Source organism: Ambystoma mexicanum, chromosome 2p (assembly GCF_040938575.1).
Source record: "Ambystoma mexicanum isolate Mex_15411 chromosome 2p, UKY_AmexF1_1, whole genome shotgun sequence".
NCBI lineage: Eukaryota > Metazoa > Chordata > Amphibia > Caudata > Ambystomatidae > Ambystoma > Ambystoma mexicanum.
Window position 1 is genome coordinate 1211911210 of NC_090923.1, and position 20839 is coordinate 1211932048.

Consider the following 20839-nt stretch of genomic DNA (forward strand, 5'->3'; position numbering starts at 1 on the left):
CACTATTGAGCATAGGCCAGGTGTCCAACATAGCAATGCTGATGGGTTGTCCAGAATGTTTAACCGACCTGAACATGAGACTCATCCAGGGGTGGATTAGTTCCCCCTGTCCATAGTCTGGGAGGGGCGAGTGTTAGGAAAGATTTCTTAATTGTGGGTAATTTTCCTTCCATGTGGCAACCCCTAAACTTTTTGCTGTTGTTTTCACCATGATCTAGACTCTGCCAGAGAAGTACAGCCTTCTGCCGCACTCCTCTGGGCTTTCGCTCCATTCTTACGGGGAAACTGACATGCCCTTAAAACAGTCAGTACCGGGAAACGTTGTTTCCGTAGTTTCTTTATCATGTTGCAGCTTTCGCGCAACATGGCACAAGAGGGCACTGTAAGCTAAGTTACTGCTCTCTTGGGTCTCTAGTCTTCTACAGGCCCTAGATACTCTCTTTGGATTGTAAATGAATGGGGCAAGTGAATCATGGACGGGATTGGTGGCAGCGATCGTTTCTTGTGTTTTTGAGCTCCTTTTGGCGTTTAAGCGTGTTTCTCGCGCTTAGCCCAAAATGGTGGCCTGGCTTCCAAAATGGCCAGACCACGAGGCTCTTTGTCCTGTCCGCTGACCGTCTTGTCCCCTTCACCTCCCCCAGGTCGAGCCGACCCGGGGCCTTCCTTATTTGGGCATGTACTTTCCCACGAAACACAGATGCTTTCGCGGGCTTCTACAGGCCTTGTGTGTGCCTCCAGGATGGGGGCTGGGATGTCTGGTCCCAATACACATCCTGGGCGCCGGAGAGTCTAGGGTGGTGTGAATGCCTGGGACCCCCGTGGTCCGTGATATGTTCACATCTGGTGTAAGTGTTTTATGAGCGGATCTCCCATTGGGTGCCCTCCGTTTTGGCGCGAAGGGAACCGTGGATAAGAGGGGGCTGGAAACGCCACTACCAGGTCGATCTCCTGAGTTCTCACGCACGAAGGAATACAGGAGCCAAGTATCCTGCAACTACGAGGCTGAACCGAGGAATCGCTAGTGACCCGCTGAAGGACTGCTCCTCTGCACTGCTGTCGCTTTGTGAAACCCTTTCTACCTCTGATCGAACGAGAAGGCCTGTACTGGTACTTCGACCCCTTGGAATAGTGGGAACAACTATTCTCGGCATCTTCACCATCTCCTGCACGTAAGCCTTCGGAAGTGTCTCTGGGCCATCCAGCAGACTGACCAGCCTACCCAGGAGTCTTGCTCTGTAACCGCCGTCAGGTTGTGTTGTATTACGAGTCCTTGTCACTCTCACACGATTCGTACACTTGGCATTCCCAGGTCTGAAGTGAGTAGTGTACATTGGGCTGAAATACACACGTCCGATCCGTTGCCCTGCTGTGGTAACAAACTGTACGGGTTCACTGCGTTTGGGACATCCTCAACTCTAACTTCTGCTGCTGCGGAATCTACACAACGCCGAGACGTCCCCTGCTCGTATATGAACCTGCCAGCACTGAAACTAACGCGGAGAATCCTGGGTCTGCTTGCATCAGGGACCGGTGAGTAGCATCGCTAGGAACTGGTCGCCCTCCTGCAGGAGCCCATAGCTTTTCCCTGCTGTGTCTAACAGCACTCCTTTCCGCACTCGCGCTCTGCTTCTGCCCACAGTGGAGGCTGCACTTGAGTTGCAGAGCTCTGTTCATCTTCATTTGTTCATCAAACTAAACTGCCTGATTCCCTCGAATAGACTCCCCTTTTGCCCGTTGGCACCAGCGTGTGCAGGTACTTTTGAGCACAAGGCTCCACTCTTCGTAGGGCTTTGACTTCCTTTTAGTTAGGTGCCTCTGAAGGCGGACTGAGTCTAATTATTATTCGCACTGCCTGTTTTCCTCCCCATCTAGGAGGTCTACACATTTTGTGCGTCTAACTCGTTAGACTTGTTTGTATTTGTATATATATTGTATTCGATTGGTATGTGTTGGTTTACTTGAGTTTTATTGTGATTTCTCGCTACGGTCAATGTTACAAAGGCCTTGTAATAAATGTGTATATATTTTTAATATAACGCCTGTTGGGAGTAATTTGTAAGTGTCCTTGCTTTGTGTGCTCATTGCGGGCTTTAAGTCACCCTCACCGCTCTTGAGACCTAGCTTGACCGCCGCGATCGCTACCCTGATTGGTCTGGCTTGTCCAGAGGTTACCCTGTTCCAAGAAACTAGGCTGGCCTTCTGAACCTCTTCCCCTCCAGGACAGAGTTCAGAAATCCGTCTTAACATTAATAAATTATATTCAGTGATTTAACACCATGAAACATTTTCACTTATGAAAACCTATTAAATTGACAGGGGAAAAACGTTGTTGAGGGATGTTATGGTTAAGATGCATCCCACCCTTGGGACTGCTCTGCTCCAGTAGTCACCCAGTGGCGTCCTACCTTGGCATTTCCCTCCTCGGTTCTCATAAGCACTTGCCCCTCCATACTGCCCCTTCTATTGATGCACTTCTCCCACTGGACATTGCATATGTTAATTTTAGGAGCATTGTGTACAATTTTTGGGGGCAAGTAAAGGAAATGTAGATGGAAAATATATGTAAAATATTGTTAATTGTCATTTGGTGTGTGGAAGCTTAATATGATTATAGGGTTCTCTCTTCGTTTTCTGCAGGCCGCCGTGGAAAGTGAAGAGAGGCTCTATATGGAGCCCTGCCTTCACTTTCCATGGCGGCCATCTTGGGAAAGGATTTTACTTCATACAGCAGGATGCCGTGAGCATCCCGCTGTAGGAAGGAACATCTTTTTATTTTAGCACTCCGTGTTACCGCTTTTGCAACCCGGGGTGCTAATGGCCTTCAACCCCCGCTGCAGGGGCTGGACCATGGGTTAATGGTCTGGAGCCCTCGTTATCCACCCTCACTTCGCTTGGCCCGATAACTTGGGCTGTCGGGCAGTTATCTCCCGTTCCAGTCCCTGGAACGGGGGATGAACGCCACATTATTCCCATGAGCATAACACAAAATGCTAATGTAAATGTTGGAAAATCTTATTGTGGCTATGTACTTTACTGGGAAATGTAAAGTAGATGGAGTCTATAAGAATTTTTATTTTATTTTTCTATTTTTTAACTGTGAATGGTGGTTCCTAAAAGAAGCTTTTTTTGTCATTTGATTCTTTTTTTGCAGGAGATGTTAGAAAGTAAGGTGGGGAGGGAAATGAGGGACGAGGCCCCAAGCACTAAAATGGAGGCGCAGATGGACAGGTGAAGATGCTGCGCGGGTGTTACATCTAAGGTAGGCGTCAGTGTTTCTCATGCTCCTTGATTACCGCATCAAAAACACTTCGGAATTGCTCTGCCCTGCAGAGTGATGTGTTGCAGTATATACAGAGGATTGCAGTCTTTGGAAAGATTTTGATCAATAGCCTCTTTCATTGCTTGCAAGGTAGCTGGTGGGATTTTGTGTCCCACAGAAGTAGGCTGTTTAGTTACAGTATTGGTTGAGGAAGATGCGGTGGAAGAAGACAGCCTACTACTTGCTAAGAAAGGGACAACCTTTCTGAGAGCATTGCAGTGGTTGGATTGGGTGTGGTGGCGCATGGAGGTGGTCCCGTAGGAGTACTGTCCAGGTAGTCCACGACTTAGTGCAGTCAGTGCATTTCAATTTGGTAGCTTTAGGCTTTGATACATTCCAACAGTGTTAAAGAACTGCCACACCCATGATTCTCTCTGGGTGCTAGAGGTAGGCAATTCTTGGCCCTCTTCATTGTCTTTGGAAGTACTGTGGTTTTTTTGTTGTGTAGGTCCGCCAGCTGGTGGCTCTTCGGGACGAGGGTTGGCAATAGCTGATACCACTTTTAAGATAAATAGCAGTTTTGCTAATATTCCAAGTGTGTGCTCTGTGCTAGATTGGTAATGGATAATGAGTAAGAATAGATATAGGAGCTGTGCAAGGGTGCATTTTGAGCTGGAAAGATCTTGGATCAGTAGAAAATGCAGTTCCAAACTGTACGTGAAGCGCGGATCTGATCACGAAGTGCGGACGCGTTCGTGGAAAAGTCATCATGCCGCGTGTGTGCGCGCGGTCACGTGACACTGTCCAGAAAGTCAGCGATGACGTCAGATGTTCTTGGACGTCAACAAATGCAAAAACTGTATAGAAGTGTCAAAAATTATGCTAGAATGTGGGAAATGGCAGAGTTTTAAGGTGAAACTTTGTAAAGTGGACAAAAATGTTGCTATACTGGGGTAAGTATGATATTAGTAAGTTGTAGGAAATTGGCATGCACTGGTGAAAACCCATGGAATTCACTGAACAACTTTGTTAAAGGGATGTTATAGTTAAGTTGCACTAATAAAAACCTATGAAATTCACTGAAAAAACTTTGTTAAAGGGAGGTCATGGTTACAAGTAAAACTGAAAAACCTCAGAAATTCGCTAGTTATGGTAAGCTATGCAACCATAACTCACGTCGCCACTGTGCACTGCTCAGACTAACAGCCAGGACATCAAAGATGACATCCTCTTTTGGTTGTAGCCCTGGGTAGAAGCGCAGGGGCTGCAACCAAAAGGCTAGTTAGCCCCGAGTCTGGACAGTCCTGACATTAGCGTAGCCCCGGATCTTTTACAGATCTAGCAACACGCCTAATTCCAGGTCTTGGCCATTATCGTTCCCTTTCACCTGCTCCTTTTATTTTATTGAATATTAAGTGTGTTTTCCTGCTCTGACCCTGCCGGTTCCGATTAGTTTATCATTCAGCCACAGCCTGGAACCGGTGCATATGGAGCGGAATGGGGTGAGTGGAGTGGAGGTATATTTCAGTGTGTGTATTCAAACTGTTCCTGTCTTTCCCTCTCCTACTCCGGGCCTTATTGTTGAGACGTTCCTCTCCCTAGTGCAGTTTACCTAAAAAATGTGAAGAAGAGCGCCATATCTCTCCAACTTCCGGTGCAGTTCCCTTATTAGTGAAACAAAACCGGAGCCTTCAGAACAGCCGGAATAATAAGTGCCGCAGAAAGAAGTAGACCTCATTCCGAGTCGGCTGGGGACAGAATGAAGCCCACTGGACATTCGCATTTGCAGATCAGGCCATCATACCGCATATTACCTCTAAGTGGCGCTATCGCATTACTTTTCATTATACCTCCTTCGTGGTTTCGATATCTTCAGCCGAGATATTGATTTACAATTTTTGAATGGGAAACCCCGTTGGAAAATGCTTTGTAAATCAGGCCCACTGTGTCTAAAACCGAACTGGAAGGAGTTGGTGCCAAACTTTGAGGGATGAAATGCATCGTTGGCGAGAGACCTGCAATTGCGGTGTAATTTGCTGAACCTGCTGGATTTAAATGTGGGTGATGTCAGAGGAACGTCTGAGATGTTGCTCTGTCAGAAATGTGTTCTGGTATAGATTTCCTAAAAACCGCCACTGCCCGAGTGTGGCGAAGCCTCGCCACTTCTCCCGCCACAGAACGGGCGGCGTGGCCTGTTTTACATGTGTGGAGTGTGCAACCGGCATTGGGCAGCCTCTTAGAGATTGGCTTGAGGGGGAGGAGGAGGACGTTTTGTTGTGTTTATGAATTAATCATATAATGGTTGAAAGGCAACTAGGACAATATGGTTATAATATATTCCCAAGCACTATCGTCGGCGTTGCCTTATCACTTTGACGGAACAACCTACAAAATTAATACGAGCAATTTGAACGTTGGTTTTGCTTTTTTAGTAAGCGTCAAGTTTTATAAACTACGAAATTCGAAAAAGTAAACGACGTCGGTTTAAATAGAGAATAAGCCTCCCCTGTGATAAATGGTTTAGCCACAATTTAAATAGAGTAGTGAATGATAGCTGAAGTCACACATAGGTTTGCAGGTAAGTCCTGTTATCGTGTTGCGGCGTCATGTAGGATCACAGTGCGTATAGGAGCCACCGCAGCCCACCATTCAGGTATGATATGATGATATGATATGACATTTATAACGCGCCTGTACACGCGTTTCTAGGTAACTCTGCCCAACGGTCACTAGTCTGGTGGAACAACAGAAGGCTGACATATTGGAACATTTCACGAGGCTGGTAGGGCTGGGGCAGGGTCGGACTGGGCCATACAATGGTCTCTGGCATCAATGTAAAAGGGGCCCAGCGTTGCAAATGGCTGTTCATTCCTTTTGCGACACTGTTAGAATAACACCCAAGGGGGAGTTTTTTAATCAAATGTGATGCGAATTGTGCATTAAAAAAATATTTACTCAGCAACACTGGTCAAAACTACTAGCCGCATAGTGAAGTGAGTCATTAAACTGGCCATTTGCCAAAAAGTGGCCCACTTTGACCCAAAAAACAGGCCCACACCAGCTTTTTGCATTCTTGGTTCTGGCCATGGGCCTATTGCCCTATAGGCCAGTCCGAGCCTGGGGTAGAGTCTGCACACGCCTCAAGCAACACCTTGTCTGGAAGCAAAGCGGTTTCCCTACAGGCCAGTCTACTGCTGATAGTTAAAATGACCTTTTCTGAGGTGATGAGCAGTTTTGTGATCCACTTACCCGGTGTTCTTACCCTTATGAATGTAGCTTGAGTAATACGCATTTAAATGTTGATCCTTTATCGGGGATAGGAAGCGCCTAGTGATGATAGAGCTTGGGATGCAGTTTTCACTAAATGGAGTGTTGAGAAAATGTTGTCAGACTGTTTCTGGAAGTTTCGAGGCTATCGAGGAGCCCGATTATTCCTATGGCAGCGATTACTTGTAGGCAATTCTTTAAGGAGAATCCTAAGACCAGGTCTCAAGTTAATCACGTTATCAGGCTGCCAAACCCGGAAACGTGGTCGCGCACTTCTTCAGAAAAGGCGGACGCCCGCCAGGCGGCCTAGTTTCTGGGATCTTCAGGGGGAGCCCCGAGATATGGGTGCGTATCTTAACAGCAGTACATAAGAAATGCATCAGTACATTGACGATAGCAGCTCCTGGGTGAATTCACTCCTTATACCAATATTTAAAAAGGGGTGTAACAAATTAACCCCCCCCCCGTTGCTCTCCTTGATATCAAATATTTGGCTCTTTATTGTTCAGTAGTTTTAGAAAAAAACTTTATTTATTGGTCGACTGTTCTCTCATCAACATTAGCCAAACATGGTTACAATTCACTACAGCACTGTGTCCCGTGTAATTGCATCACAGGTATTTTTAGCATTGCCAGTTAGAGCGATTAAGCATTATGCAAACATACATTGCCTGACTTGGGAACCCAGAGTTGCCAAATGATCTCCCCGCCATCCCAATACTCCCACTTGGGATATACAATATATACGCTGATGTCCGCACGTGTTCCTCCTAAGTAGAGGGTCAATCTCGGGTATTATACCGGGATAGTAAGTACGGAGTGAAGGGATTCCAGATATTTTTAGGCCGATTCTGCGGCCTACAGAGATTTGAATATTCTTTGTATCGCTTAACCAAATCAGATCTTTCAGCCATACCTTCAACCACGGGGGGGGGGGGGAGAGGTCCATTTCATCAATACGCACTACGTAGCAGCTATCATGCAGGTCTACAGTAACCCTGGCTACTGTTTAGGCAACCCCAGGATATATGATATGGCATTTGTAACGCGCCTATACACGAGTGTTTCAAGGCGCGATAGCCAACGGGAGCCAACCAAATATACAACACAGCAAGTCGCAGGGTACAGCCTGCCCCAGCATCTCTGACATTATTTCTGCCACTCCCTCCCACAATTATCGCAATTTAACACCGGCCCACAGCATGTGTATTAGATCATAGGCACTTAGCTGTTTTCGTATTGTCGAATGGGTGTGTGCGTGCGGGGGAGATTTATGCTCTGTGCAGCGTCTTAAGCTGAATTAGTTGTAGCCAGGAGTTGAATGCGCCCCTGTGTGTAGTGCCACAAACCACCGCCCACTGTTTATCTGTGAGGTGTATCCTGGAGTCTTCTTCCCACTTACTCTTACACTTCAGGATTTCCTGGGGCGAGCCAGAGTGGATTACTTCATAGAGTGCAGAGACCACCCCTTTACTCCCGGGGTGAACACTTGATGTATTTCAATAGCGGTGTAGTATGCAGGATGTCTGGGAACACTGGGGACCACTCCCTAAAAGCTGCTTTCATTCTGAAATACTGCAGTGTGCGCTGAAATCCTCCTTGCATCTTTTCTACAAACAATTCCTGAGTGACGAATGTCTCGTCCGGATACATATCCTCCAATTGGGTAATGCCCGCTCCCCTCCAACCCAGGATAATAGTTTTGTCGCAGGTCGGTGCTAGGGTTTCGATATTCCAGAGTGAAATGCTTGGATCATATGGGCGGTCCACCACAAGCCTTTTCAGGGGTCTTTTCCACGCTTGCATTGCACACGCTACAGGGTCAAATCTACATTTATCTGATACCTTGCCCGAGATTAGCACTCCCTGAAGAGAGGACGGATACACCGACCAGCGCTCTATGCGTACATGCAGAGTCACTCGGGCTCCTGGCATCCAGAGCATTGCTAAGAAGAGTTACGCCGCCAGGAAGTACAGTTTTACGTCCGGCCCTCCTACTCCCCCTTCCTCCCAGGGTAGGGTGAGCGTTTCCCAACTACTGCGAGGGCTTTTCGGATGCCAGGCGCTCCTGATCAAGAGGGATTGCACCTCCTTGAAATAGCCCGTCTTCCCCACGCCGGCCATACCGGAATGTTCTGAAAAATGTAAAGGAGTTTGGGGACCACAATCATTTTGGCGACCGCAATTCTACCCATAAGCGAGAGAGGGGGAGCCTGCAGCACCTATCCACGCTGGCCTTAAGGGTTTGTAGATATTTAATATGGTTGTCATCTAACAGAGTACGAGCATCTCTACTCACTCGCACCCCCAGGTATGTGACAGCACGCTGTTCCCAGCCGTATCCTTCAGTGTTTGGAGGCCGCACTGTGCCTTCATTTATGGGAAATAAAGAGGATTTGGCCATGTTGATTCTAAGGCCGGAGGCCTCGCCGAACCCTGCAACTTCCTGCGTCAGCAGGGCTAACTTGTTTGCGGGATCCCTGAGATATATGATTGCGTCGTCCGCGTACAGAGATATTAGCTTCCTGACTCCCCCTATCGGCAAGCCCCTATGACCATGGAATTTGCGCATTCAGGCGGCCAGCACCTCAATTGCAATGGCAAAGAGTAAAGGTGAGAGCGGGCAGCCTTGTCGGGTCCCCCGCCCCAGCCTGAAGATACAAGAGCGCATGCCGCCAATGATTATCTGGGCACTATATGCATACAAAAGCTGCACTGCTGAAAGATAGTATTCAGGGACACCCTACCTGATAGAGCACTTCGAATAAGTTGCTGCATTCCACAGAATCTAATGCTTTTTCCATGTCCAGCAACGCCGCCACTGCTTGTGTTGATGGATCGATCTGAGCTAATATTGTGAACAGTCTCCGAAGATTTAAGGAGGTCGACCTCCCTGGGATAAACCCAGATTGGTCCATATGTATTATCTGTGAGATATGCAGGAGCAGCCGGTCCGCCAGCACCTTAGCGAATATTTTCATATCGAGACTCAACAAGGCTATCAGACGATACGAGGAACACTCTAGGGGGTCCTTACCCGGCTTAAGTATCAATGTTATCACTGCCTTGCGCATCGTAGGGGGGAGGTGCCCCACTCTCAGCCCTTCCTCCCATACTGCTAGCATATATTGGGCTACCTCGGGACCCCACTCTTTATAAAACTCTGAAGTTATCCTGTCTGTGCCCGGCACCTTGAAGGTGGGGAGGGCGTGCATCGCACCCAGAATCTGATGAACCATGACTGGTGTTGCAAGGGCCTCTATCGCCTCTCTACTGAGGTTCGGAAGAGTTGCCACTCTAATATACTCCTCAAGCTCTGCTTTCGACAAAGTCCCCTGTGAAGTATACACGGACTCGTACTAATGGCGGAAGGCATCTGCAATCCCATTCGGCTTCACAACCACCTCCCTGTCTGCCGTTTTCACCACCTTGATTTCCTTGCACCCTCTTTCATGCCTCACCATTGCCGCCAGGAGCCTGCCTGGTCTACCCTCCTCTCCGTATCTATGGGCTAATGCCAGTCGGTATAGGTATTTGACCTGGTTGTAGGTGACTTGTTCAAAATACAAAGGATCGAATGCCTTTTTTTTCGACACCAAAAGTGCCGGAAAAAAAAGTTTGGAATGCTTTTTTAAAAGTTTTTTTTATGGGGGATCCCCCTAACCCCCCGTTTTCTTTTTCCCCAAAAACTTTTTTATGCATATTAAACTAAAAAATATATAAATAAATGAATAAAGCATTCGAATTTTTTTTTCGATCCTTTTGGTTTCGAAAAAAAGGGCATTCGATCCTTTTTTTTCCAAAACTATGACTAGACACCATTTGACCTCCCGCTCTGCCACGGAATCGAAATGGTCCAGTTCTTCCCTCAATTTAGCCAATGAGCCCGGTGTACCTCCCCTGTCTACCTCCCCTTCCCACCTTTTAACTTCAAGCTCGCTGTCCTTCAACTGCCTTCGTATCAGTTCTAACACTCCCATTTCCAGGGACAAGCACCCTCCGCGAAGCATCAGCTTGACTGCCTCCCATATAGAGCCCATCTTGGATACTGTACCCAGATTCTCGTGGAAGTAGTTCTTGACCATGCTGTGTACCTCACTCCGGAACACCACATCTGACATTGCCGTCGGTATAAACCTCCAATAGGGGCAAGGTGTCGCCAGGTCCATTCGCAGGGACCATAACACTGGGGAGTGGTCAGAGAGTGTCCTTGGGAGCAGCACACGGTTGTCTGTCCGTTGTATAAAGTAAGGGCAGGCAAGGATATAGTCTAACCGGGACAAGGTGTTATGGGCCGTTGAGTGATGTGAGAATTCCTTCTCTTCCGGCCTTAAAAGCCTCCAAACATCCTCAAGTTCTAGTTCACTCATGCCACTCCGGAACGACTCTGCCGACAACGAGCGACGTCTCTCACCCGCTTGCATTTTATCTTTCCTAGGATCTAATATCTCCCTAGCGCGTCGTCTACTGTATCATTTGTGCGGAATCCCAGCGACTTATGCACCAGTGTCATTACCCCTGCCAAGTATGCTGAGTACGAGGTGTAGTATTTGCAGTCTCCCCAGTTTCTGGCAACCTCCCGATTCCCTTTCCCCACAGTGTGTTTTCTGTAGCATGATTATTTTGGCCCCATGTCGCTCACAGTACTGTACTACCTTACGGACCTTGCATGGATTATTAAGTCCCCACACATTCCAGCTAATTATACTATTTGCCATAGCTGGGGTGTGGACTATAAAGAAAGGTTATTCTGCCCCACCTACTCAACCGGCCGAAGAAATGGGTTGTGAGCAATCTCACAAGATGCAAATCTTTTTGAAGTAACTTAAACCCACTGCTCCCAAAACTCCCGACCTCCCCCAGCCCCATCCTGCCCCAACTTGGCCCATCTTGACCACCCCCACCCAGCCCGTCCCCAACCTGCAGTGACTGGATCCCCTCCCCAATATCCCTCAAAAACCACGTTACGATGGGCCACGGCTCGGGGATGCTGGACTCCGCCGCCCAAATGACCTCCACCACCTCAGACCTCGAGGGGAGGACCTCAGAAAATTTCTTCCACATGTGACTGGACTTTTTCATGACATTTTCAGCTAAAGTTTACAAGACCCATCAGGGATGCCCTGTCGACAGCATCTGTTTGCCTAGTAACCTTTCAGGTCCCTGTTTGAGAGAGCTCACGAGCAATGCCCCTTCGTCTCATTTCCCAACTGTATGCTTTGTAAGGCACAGCTGGTCACTTCAGCAGGGATTCAAGGAGTCATGTACTGCCCCAGGGTCAGTAAAGAAGTGGGGTTGTCCGCTGTGTTGGACTCGTAGTTTGGAAGGGTATTGCATCGAATATTGTATCCCTCAGTCCCAGAGCTCTCTCTTCAACAGCAGGAAGGACAAGCAAGCTTTCCTGACTGCCGGAGTGAAGTCCGGGTAAAAGGACACTCTAGTGTTCTCGTATGTTAGATCCCCGATGTATGTTAGGTCCCAGAGTTCCCTCACTCTTCAGAGTATGATGCCATGTTCCTGATAATTCACAACTCATGCAATTATCGGGCGGGGGTTCTGGCCCGGTCTTGGAGTGATCTGTGACACTCGGTGCGTCCTCTCCACCAGGAATTGGGAGGACAGTGGTGGGCCTTGTAACACATCATTTATAAAGTTCTCCATGAAGACCTTCATGTTTCGTTGCGAGATGGACTCTGGGAACCCCACCACTTAAATATTATTTCTTTATGACCTTGCCTCAAAATCTTAATTCTTGTCTCTGATGGTCTTCACCTCCCTTCGCAGCAGCTGGATGGCCTGTGTCATTTCCTTGCTGGTGTCCTCAAGCGCGCCCACCTGGAGCTCGACCTTGGAGGTCCTGCCGCTTTCCTTGTCTATGCGCTCCTGCATACTGTTGACTTTGTACGCCATTCCGTCCAATTTTGTGTTAATAGATGCAAAGCCTGATTGCATTTCTGCCAGCACCTGACACAGCTCTGACATTGAGGTGCCCTGACTCGGTCCAGCATTCACATCCGCCCGGGGCCCTGTGTACAGCATGGCAGGAGACTCTTGGGATGCCGTCAACTTGTTGCTTTCTTTGTGCAATCCTTCTTTTTGCGTAAATGGCAAGCAGGACTGCCACTTGTTTCCTTTCGCCATATAGCTTATGATATGGTCTGCTGCTATTGCCTCCCCAGCACAGGCCACGTGCAGTGGGGGGGAATGCACCCTGAGCAGTCCACAATTCTGGGTCAGGTCTCTTTCCATAACACTGAGCGGCACCGAGCCCTCTCTCGTGTATATGATATGGCATATATAACGCGCCTATACACAAGTGTTTCAAGGCACGACGAGGCAAGGGATGGGGAACAAAGGAAAGACAGACAGCGATCCTACTAGGCCAGGTGTCATTCAGATCGTGCAAGTGCATGGGAAGGGGAAGGAGAAGTGCGGGGGGAAGTGGTGAGGACAGTGAAGTACATGGGATAAGAAAATAAATAACAATAAGTAAAAGTATGGCCAGCAGGTGGCAAGTGCAAGGGTAAGTGCAGACGTCGGGTGTCAAGTGCTGGTAGTGGGACCATAGGGTTACAGAAAATAGTCCCCAAGAACGGGGGTTGATGGGAAGGCAGTGCAGGAGTGCGACTGGCAGGGGAGGGGACCCGGGCCCGAAATCAGAGGGGGGCCAGGTAACCAGTGCAGTTTCAGTGTCAGCCAGGAAGTCAGCAAGGGAGAGGAGGCGATAAAGCATACACAAAGAGAGGTTTTGAGGTGCTTCCAGAACCGAAGATGATTCTCCTCAAGTTTCAGGGAGGCTGTTCCAGAGGGAGGCCCCAGCCAAAAAAAAGAGATCTACCACCAACTCGTGGCTTGGAGAAGCGACTGACCCTGAGGGAGTTTGAGGCAGATGAGCGAAGAGCTTGAGAAGGAAGGTATTTAGGAAGAGAGAGTTGAAGGTATTGAGGCTCCAGGCCCCAGAAGGCCTTGTGGACGATGCAGAGGGTTTTGAACTTAATTCTCGCAGCCTCTGGGAGCCAGTGCAGAGATTTCAGTCCTGGAGAGATATGATCGCTGGGCTTGAGGCCAAGGACCAGTCTCGCAGTCCTGTTCTGAATCAGTTGCAGAGGGCGGAGAGTAGAAGCAGGCAGATTTAGAAAGAGGCTGTTGCAATAGTGCAGCCTAGAGAGAACCAGAGCTCTGGGGACAGTGAGCTTCTGGGGGAAGGAGAGGAAAGGAAGAATACCTCTGAGGAGCTGCAGCTGATAGTATGACTTCTTAGAGACATTAGAGATGTGAGGAGAGAAGGAGAGTGTATAGTCGAAGATGACCCCAAGGTTTTTAGCCTTGCAGGTGGGAACAGAAAGAGGGCCTTAGAGTGGCTGGCCAGAGAGCTACAGGAAAGGAGGGAGCGGGTGTGCCGATGAGGAGAATCTCAGTCTTACTGGTATTAAGGCAGAGATCATTGGCGGCACACCACTCCTGGATAGCAGACAGATAGTCAGAGATGAGGGAAGTAGAGGAGGCAGACGAGGGTAGCCTGAATATGAGCTGGCATCCGCATAGCACTCAAAGTTGGGGCACAGAGCGGCTATGGGGTGGGCCAGGAGTGCCAGGTATTGGTTGAACAGCCAGGGAGAAAGGTTAAACCCATGGGGGACACCACAGGTAGAGAGAAAAATAGCAGAGAGGAAGAAACCCAGTTGGACCTGGGAGGGTCGGTCGGAGTGGAAAGAAATCAGCCACGCCACAGCCTGACCAGTGATACCAAGGTTATCATGGAGACGGTTGAGCAGGATGGCATGATCGACAGTGTCAAAGGCAGAAGAGAGATCATGCAGGATGAGGACGCAAGGGGTGTAAGAGTCAAGGTTGGAGAGCAGGTCTTCACGGATGTTCAGGAGAGCAGTTTCCATGCTCTGGCAGCTCTGAAGCTAGACTGATGGTCATGAAGACAACCAACAGATTCAGTGTGGAGATTAAGCTGGGAGATGGCCAGTTTCTCCAAGAGCCTGTCCAGGAAGGGAGTGATGGAGATTGGGCGATAGTTAGCTGGGCAGGAGGGGTCGGCAGAGGGTTTCTTAAGAAGGGGGTGCACAAGGGAGTGCTTCAGGGGGGATGGGAAGACTCCAGTGGTGAAGGAGTGATTGCAGAAATCGGCGAGGGCAGGAGCCAGGGAGTCGATGTGGTCCTTGATAGTTTTGGAGGAACAGGGGTGAACCTGTTTCGACGAGACTTTCATAGATTGTACTTGTCTAGAAACTTTGTCTGCGGAGAACAGGGGAAAGGCAGAGAAGGGGGGAGGAGAGATGGCTGCATAAAGGTCAGAGGAAGAGGAGGGAGTGGGGTGAGGGAGGGGATAGGAGGAGAGAGAGGACAGGATGTCCTGAGTTTTAGAGATGAAGTGAGAAGCCAATGCCATACAGAGGGCCTGAGAGGGGACAGTAGAGGTAGAGACTGCAGCTGGATTGGCCAGTTCCTTGCAGATTTTAAAGAGTTCATCCGATTTGTTAGATGCCGCAGAGGCGTGGGCTTGGATATGGGCTCTCTTCTTGGTTAGGACAGAGAGCCAGTAAGTCCTTTGCAGCAGGCGGCAGGCCAGCTTGTCAGAGGATGTACATGAAGCATGCCATTTCCTCTTGGCCACCCTACACTTTCGTTTTAGAGTGACAAGGTCTGAATCGAACCAGGAGTTGCACTTGACTTTGGGCTTCAGGCGGACTCTAATGACAGGGGCAAGGATATCAAGAGTATCAGATCTGGAGCGTGGAGAGGGCTGTGTCAGGATGAGAGTCAGCCAGAGGGGGGGGTGGGTGCAAAGGTGGCGGGAAAAGCCTCAGCTGACACGCGCTTCATGGGTCGAATGACTGAGAAAGTGGGTGGCAGTAATGGAAGTGGCTTGGCCTGAGGGTTAAGAAGGGTGAGGTGGGAGGAGAAAGTGATCACTCCAGGAGAGAGGAGCGGTGAGAGGGACAGAGAGGAGAAGGTCTGAGGAGATCAGAACATCAAGAGTGTGCCCTGCAGAGTGAGTTGGGCCAGAGGGGAGAATAGTGAGTGAGAGAGAGTCGCAGAGGTCACGAAAGAGTCCAGAGGGAGGACAGGAGGCATCCAGGTGGATGTTGAAGTCTCCAAGAAGGAGGAGTTGAGTAGTTGAGGACAGGAGTGAGGCGGAAAGGTCCGCCCACTCAGAGATGAAGGATGAAATCTGACCAGGTGGCTGATAGATAGTAGCCACAGTAAGTGAATGGTTAGGGGAAAGAGAGAGCCTGCAGACAAGGCATTCAAAACGGGAGTAGGCCTGCGTAGGAGTGACAGAGGCAGGAATCCACTCGGGGAAGATCAGGGCTACACTCCCACCAGAGCGGTTGGCCCTGGGTGTGGAGAGGATCTTGTAGCCGTCAGGTAGGAGCCTATCAAAGCTCGTGATGGAGCTGGCTGTGAACCATGTCTCAGTGAGACAGAGGACCTCAAGGTCAAGTTCTTCCAGAAGGCGGCAGATATCAGAGGAGTGTTTGACAGCAGAGCGAGAGTTTAAAGTGGCAATATGGAGAAGGTTGCCATCCTTGAAGGACTTCCGGGGAGGGGTACAGATCGGAGGTACGTCCTGCGGAGGTATAGAAGGAGCCCGAGATGGGGCAGAGAGGGAAGGGGAAGGCAATGTAGCCAAGGAGGAGGCAGAAGGGGGAGGCGAGGTAGTCCAGGAAAGGGGAGAGGGGACAGCAGGAGAAGAAAGTAAGTTGATGAGGCGCAGGAAGCATCTATCAAAGAGGTGAAGGTTGGCCTGAGGGTCTTGGACCAGGACAGTCCCATTAGAGTAAACATTAATGATAACCTTAGAGGAATTGAAGGATGCCAGGAGGGCGTCCCAGCGGGTGCCACCATTAATGGGAGAAGAGTAGAAGGGGGAGAGCACAGAGACCATATGAAGGTTCCATAGGTCTGGCGAAGGCACGACAAAGCGGATGTCGATGAGTTTCCTTGGAGGAGGCACTTGTGTAGGTGTCAGCGATAGGGAGGCCTGGGTTGGTGACCAGGATGTCTTTTTTAAACTTCTTCCTACCAGATTTAGTGGGAGAGCAGGATAGTTAATAGAGAAGCAGTGAGAAAAGATAGGGGAGACGGAGAGCACCATAGAGTAGGCGGGAGAGGAGGGGGGTGGAAGGGAGAGTGGAAGACACTAGTGAAGGTCGCTGGAGTAGGCAGACAAGACAGCGAGAGGCAAGCAAGTTGAGCAATAGGACAGACGACAACACTCGGGATAAGAGTTTTCAAAATGCGCTGGTTTGAGACAGGTAGGAGGGCACACCTAAGTTTGAGAATCCTAAATAGGGGAGAAAAGGCCTGGTATTTCACAATGCAATTTTTTAAATGCTGATACAGTGCATATTATAACAGTATTATTATCTGGGTGATTTTAAAAGACTCTACTCCCTTCCTCTTTGGTCTGGTAATGATACCTGCGCGGCCTCCTCACGCTGGTCGCGTTGCAGCTCAGATGGTTGTCATATGCCCCAGGAGGACATGGCCTCCAGTTGCCAAAGTCCCTTGTCTCAGGATCCTACCTTGCCACCAGTCCCCATCGCTTATATTTGCGTTTGTCTCGTGCTGTTATTGGTGCGGCTCGGGTTGGTGTCTGATAGGCCCCCTCTGGTTGGCTCTCGGCATATGTCCAGGGTTACTGCTCCAACTGCAGTGACCCAACCGAATTTCAGGGATACTCCCCCCCCCCTATTCGATGTACTCTGACCTACTGGTATTTTGCCAGTCCTGGCATGGGATTAAGCACATGTAGCCGGTGGGATTCCGGACCACCACAGTATTGCCAGGCTCCCGCGCGGCTCAGAGAGTAGAGGGCTGCTTCACTGTTTGGTCACTGAGGGGTCAGGTGTGCTTTGTTTCCATAGCCAGGAGACCTTGGACACAGTCCATTAAGTAAATTGTTGGATTGGATTCACCGTTCCCAACTGCTCCCCGCGGAGCCTCCAGGCACTGCAACGGGCCGAGGGCGTCCCGCACACTTCTAGGGGTATGCAACTGCCTCTCCTTGTAGTCGCTGAGGGGCCGGGTCTGACGTGAAGGCGGGTGCTGACTGTCGTATTTGAATTGCCGGTGCTCCTCCGGCTCTCCGGTTCACCACGGCTGGCTGCAGGTCAATCAAGGAGGACCGGAGTCCCCTCACGGTTTTCCTATCCCTCCTGGGCTACCGGCGCAGTTATACACAGAGGGGAGTCCAACGGGGAAGGACCGCAGGCTCTGTGTGGCACACCGGTCCCTCCAGCATCGGCAAAGTACAGTGGAGCCAGGGCTATCACACTTCCATGCTCCGATCTCTCACCTCTGCTATCGTGCCCATTGGCTTCTTCACTGTTGTCGCAGCTTTCAGATGGTTCAGAGTTCTCGAGGGGGCTGCAAGCCCCGGCCGGCCTCTCTCCCTACTCCGCCACGCACTTTCTCCATTGGTGGGTCTCACGTCCTGGGCTGATTCGTTGCGACACCAGCTGCCATGGAGACACCGGCTCGCCACAGTGGAGTGTCTCAATGCTGGGGACCAACCTCTCTCCCCGTTTCTCTGTCAGATGTATGTCATTTTAGCCTGCAGGCACTGTGTCCGGGCCGCGCACAGGCACCTGTGTGAAGACCGCCCTGAGCCGCGCACCCTGGCCACACGTTTCCAGGACCCCCTCGCCTCCAATCAGTATTTCTGGTGCCCCTCTGGTCGCTCAAACATCTGATGTCGGGTAGTTCTGTAGAGTGTCCTACGCGTATGGGCTAGCACAATTCTAGATGGGTCATAGATCCTCCTTCCCTCGTCCGAGGTCCGATGCGGAGCACACAGAGATGTGGCCATTTTGGCTGCGGGCTCTCTAGCGCACCCCCCTTATTGCTCGGTAGTTGGCTTGACTGGTCAAATGAACATCAAGGGCCCGTTTCATGGAATATTTTGCACTATTCAAAGTGACTTTGCACTGCCAACACAAACTCTGATTCATGGAATTGTGCAAAGTGTATTTTTGCTGTGCAAAGTCATTTTGTACTGCAGAAATGACTGCACTGCAAGAATACACTTTAAACCATGCAAAAAACTTGCACAAACCGGGCACCAAATCTTGAACTTTAAGCAAATGTGCTTCAGAAAAGGCCTTGGAACACAGATTTGTGGTTTTGTTTTGAATTGTTTTAAGCACACAATTAGTTTTGAGAAGAAAAAGGACTTTATATGTTGCTTTTCTGGACTAAAATCCTACTGTTGACACAGTTTGTAGGGGGAGACTTGGGTGGAAGATGCACTTAAGTGATATTGCATATGTCTCACTGAAGTCATGAATGCTTCTTCATTCAGATTCAACTATGCAGGTCCGATGAAATGATCAGGGGAACTTCTCACCTAAAATAAACACGGGAAGAGGGCTGAGGCCGGGGTGCATTTTGGTACCCTGTCTTTTTCACCTGTACTTATCTGATTTAGAAAACACATTTGTTAAGGCTGATAATTATCTACCAATATTTGGGTCTTTCGGCCTCATTAGGGGTTTGGCAGTAAGTCGAAAAGTGGCGGTAACATTTCTGCCCCTTTTATTGCTTCTCCGAATTTAGGGTCCTTGAAACTGGGCCCCAATTCCTCTGGCAGAATTAGCCCCGCAATTACCACCGAAAGTGCTATGCAGTCGCTCACCATGCAGACTAGTACATGGCATACCAAGAACCTCAGGCATTCTGGAGGATGCTGTCCAAGGCTAATGGGGTTAGGGTGGCTTCACGTGCAGGAGGATGTCTATCGAAGCATTGGCGTTTATGTGCTCAGAGGTGCAAACCCCTTGCTGGATGAGAGAGTTGACCTTCATGTAACATAGGTTTGGTGTGATGTACACTTTGTGCTTTGATCTGTGGCATCAGCATGGGACTGTACCACCAAGGGCAGGGTGTTTTGCCAGGTCCTGCTCCCAGCACTTGCAAGGTTGTTCTAAGGCAGGGAGACAAAGGGACTTGTCCCGCCATGTTTGCAGGCCCTTTTTGGCAGATGCCCTACTCACAACACACTTACATGTGTAGGCCAGTTATTGGCACAAGTGTTTTCAATGTGGGTCGATTGTTATTTGGGTGTTTCAGGGATGCATGTGTGCAAAAGGGGATACAGTTGGGTGCATGGCCATGGGCTGATGAGGTCATATGTCCATATATGCAATGGTTTGTTTCTATTTTCAAAGTCATGTGGGCAAGGTACCCATCATGCATAGCACATGCCTGTTGTTGCCAAAGCATTGGTCCCATTGGCTTTTGGCAGGGGTTTGGCCTTGAAATTGTGGCCATCTGAATCCGTAGCCTGGCACATGCCTAGGTAAGGGAGTCGGGTCATGCATTCACACTAGAGAGGTATTAGTCTGAAACTTGTTTCTACTAAATGCCTACCTTAGACCATCTACAAAAACAGTGACAAATTTCCTTCACATTGTTATGACTGTAGCTGATCAATCTAGGTCTATGAGATAAGGTCAAGGACACATTGTTATTGCAGGCGACCTACATTGTCAATTCGAAACCACCACAAACTCAGCCTTAGGTCCTCCCTTGAGAATGGAATATGAGCAATAGCTGACTTGTAGACTCCATGTTCTGGAAGAAAAGATCCCCTTGCAGACCCAATAACAAAGGCAATGTATACATATGGCTTTAGAGCTTGTAATGGTCACTTTTAAGATGATCCCCTTTCACGTCCAACATTTAAGACAGCAATAACATAAAGTCATATTGATTATAGCTTGGCAAATTTGAAAGAGTAGTGCACCAGCTCCTCATTTACAGTAATTGAACATTTAGAGAGCAATCACAATCCCCAACTAGTAGTATTAAAAACAGAGGCAATAATTCTGCTGACCGCTTCTATTTTCCTGGGACGCTAACACCTGCGTTACATAGTATTGTAAAAAATGTAAGCTGGGTCTATAATAAGCAGGAACACTACTCGTCCACATTTTTATTATCATATATAAATGAACAGTAGACAAGTCTCACCATGCAAATTATTTCAAACTAATAATACTTCCTTGCATGTAGTTCAGAATAAATAACAGCATATTTTACAAAAATCCCTGACCAACCAGAGGCGGTTCAGGTGGAAGAGACCCTTTTTCAACCAGACATGTTACAAACAGCTTCTCCTACTAATATGCTTACTAAATATGATGCACAAAGGCCACATATATCTACCCCAGTTGCACACAAAAAACACTACTCAGTCCAACTAGTCCACTGAATGAATCATTTTAGAGACATATAATAATTTACTGATGGTAAATACTGTGCCGGTCAGTAATGGGAAAGTGACCAATCATTAGA